The following is a 3,206-nucleotide window of genomic DNA, read 5'->3' on the forward strand; positions in this document are numbered from 1 at the left end:
ATAATATATATTATTAATATATAGAAAGTGTATTTCCAATGTTTAATGACCCATAATAACATTCTACTGTAATTTTGGAGGGTCAAAAACACTAGATGCCATTTAGTATTATAGAATTCATAACAAGTAATAGTAGGATTTAAATAATGGATTTACTAGGACATTAAACTTGTTTTCTAGTCCATACACTCTTGTAAATAACCTCTACCTAGCCTTTTCTTCTCTCCTTTAATTTGTTCCTCACACTGGAAAGCAATCTCATTAATTTGCATCAGAAATTGATACAGTTGACATATGAAGCTGTGGACATTTGAATTCAGCTGAAGAAGATAGCCTATGAGAAACAGAAGACTGTGAAACAAGATTTAGTATGCTGTTCGGTAAGCAACAAATCTTAGAGTGTTGCTCACACAGGCTTCAAGCCAAGAGACTCCATCCAAAACCTTTCAATGCAAATTTCAGCAAGCTACACACACTTGGAAGGAAAATGATATATAAGGCTGCATATATAATTTATACTTTTAGCATTTCTGTATGTAATTTCAGAGAAAGTAGGATCAACCAAACATTATTAAATATGATCCTGTTTTATTTACAACGTAACTCCAGAAACAGTTTTTCCTAGAAGTAATGAAAAATGATGCACCATTTGAAATTTAAAGGCATATGCCACGGGGCGCCTGGGTGGCTTAGTCAGTTAAGCGTCCGACTTTTGCTTAGGTCATGATCTCGCGGTTCGTGGGTTCGGGCCCCGCGTCGGGCTCTGTGCTGACTGCCAGCTCAGAGCCTGGAGCCTGTTTCGGAGTCTGTGACTCCCTCTCTCTCTGACCCTCCCCTGCTCATGCTGTCTCTCTCTCTCTCTCTCCTAGAAATAAATAAAACATTAAAAAAAAAAATTTAAAAGCCCAAGTCCTCCCTGGGGCCTGACACAGGCCCTGCAGACCTGCTTCTGTCTTCTCCCCCGGCCCTCCCTCCTCGTTTCTCCACCTCCCTGACTCGGCTCCAGCCACACGAGCTTCCTGCCTGTTCCTCCAACACACCAGGCCTGGTCCTGCCCCAGGACCTTTGCATGATCTATGCCCTCTGTCTGGGATGCTGTTTCTCCAGTGTGAGATCCCTCCTTCCTCAGTCTGGCTCTTTCCTATCTCTCTGTTACCCTTCTTCCTTCCTTCCTTCCTTCCTTCCTTCCACTCATGGATCGTCACTTTTTAAAAAAAAAAAATCGTTTAGGATTCGCTATTGCCTTTATCTATTTTGGTGCTCCGATGAGCCCAGGCTTGCCCAGGGAGGCCCCCTCAGGACGGATCCTATGTCCTATTGACAGGTCCTGGCTCTTCTGTGAATGTTCCCTACTTCCTGGTACAAAAAGATGCTTCAGCTCAGCTTCTATTTTCCTCCCCAAGCCCCGGAATTGGCCGTTTCTCCCGCGAGCTCTGGGCCTGTTTTAAACTGCACCCAGGACTTATTTTCACCAGTACGGCAAGACACGCAGACACGGGGATGCCTGTCATTTGGAAGAACCTGGTCCTCTGGGACCCTGAAAATGGGAGGCAGGGAAGCACCAGGTCGGCAGGAGGTGGGTGGGGCCAGGAAACGAGGGCTGAGAGCCTTTATCATGATCTCCAGGGGAGGGCCGGGCGAGGCAGGGTAAGCGAGCTGGCAGATTTAGGGCCGACTGCTGAGAATAATTGCAGAAGGGGCTAGGACACAGGGGACCCCCTCCAGCCACCCCCCCGCACCAGGCTCTGGGGTGACGAGGACGCGGGGCAGTGGTCCTGAGCGCGGGAGCCCCGCAGGAGGCTGACGCAGAGGCGTGGGCTCTGCACTGGCTGCTCGCGTGGGAAACACATGCTACGGTCAGGGTGTTCGCTGTCTCTAGGAAGTCCCTAGCTTTGGGGTCCCCGGGGTCAGAAAGCCCCCAAGACATCGAAACATTCGAAAATAAAGGAAAAAAAAAGACACGATTAATCCAGGATCCTTCTCGAGGAGGGGGTATTAAGCAGCCAACGTCTGGGCACCCAGGGTGCTCATTCCCCCCGGGGTGTCTGGCTCAAGCCCTCTCGGTGAACAGACCCGGGAATATACAAACGGAAATGGATAAACGTACACACAGCCAATCCTCGCCTTCCGTATATTCTGTGCTTGCAAGTTCACCTACTCGCTAACATTTATCTTGTGTCCTGAAATCTCTGCTCCAGGCACTTTGCGGTCATTTGCAGATGAGCACGGAGCCGCCCCGTGGCGCATTCCCGCTGAGGAGGAGACAGGTGACACTCTGTCTTCCTGTCTCAGCTGGGGGGGGGGGGTTGGTGTAAACCAGTGTGCTCTTCAGGGTCCAGCGCGTGCCACATTTTTTGCTTTTCTGGGCTTTTTGCAGGCGAGTTTGCTGTTTGCAATGCCCCCCGCGCCCCCCATACCGGCTGCTGCTCCTAAGCTCCAGAAGGCTGTGACTTGTCTTATCGAGAAAGCACTGCCTCTCGATGGGTCCGTTCCTCCCTTCGTGGTGAGCGGCTGTGCAGCCAGTTAAGCGTCTTACTCTCGGTTTCCGTGAGTTCCAGCCCCACATCAGGTTCCACCCCACCCAGCGAGTCAGGGGGCCGCTGACAGTCTCTCTCTCTCTCTGCCCCTCCCCCTCTCGCTTGCTCTCTCAAAATAAACTTCAAAACATTTTTTTATTTAAAAAATTTTTTTAAATGTTTTATTTCTGAGAGAGAGAGACAGCGTGAGCAGGAGAGGGTCAGAGAGAGAGAGACACAGAATCGGAAGCAGCTCCAGGCGCTGAGCTGTCAGCACAGAGCCTGACGCGGGGCTCGAATCCACGAACCGTGAGATCATGACCTGAGCCGAAGTCGGACGCTTAACTGACTGAGCCACCCAGGCGCCCCTAAAACATTTTTTTAAAAGAGGGTATCTTCAGGGCGCCTGGGTGGCACAGGCCGTTCAGCGTCGTATTCTTGATCTTGGCTCAGGTCATGATCTCACTGTCGTGAGTTCCAGCCCCACATCAGGTTCTGTGCTGACCATGCAGAGCCCGCCTGGGATTCTCCCTCCTTCTCTCTGCCCCTCCTCCACTTGTGTGCGCTCGCTCTGTCTCTTAAAAAAATTTTAAAGAGGCTGCCTTTACACAGAAACCCATGACACAAGGTTACATACTGATGGGTCGTGGGGAGTGTTGTGAACAGAGACTCACAGGAGCCTAACCCCCA

This window comes from Hyaena hyaena, unplaced genomic scaffold (assembly GCF_003009895.1).
Source record: "Hyaena hyaena isolate Hyena2069 unplaced genomic scaffold, ASM300989v1 scaffold_296, whole genome shotgun sequence".
Lineage (NCBI taxonomy): Eukaryota > Metazoa > Chordata > Mammalia > Carnivora > Hyaenidae > Hyaena > Hyaena hyaena.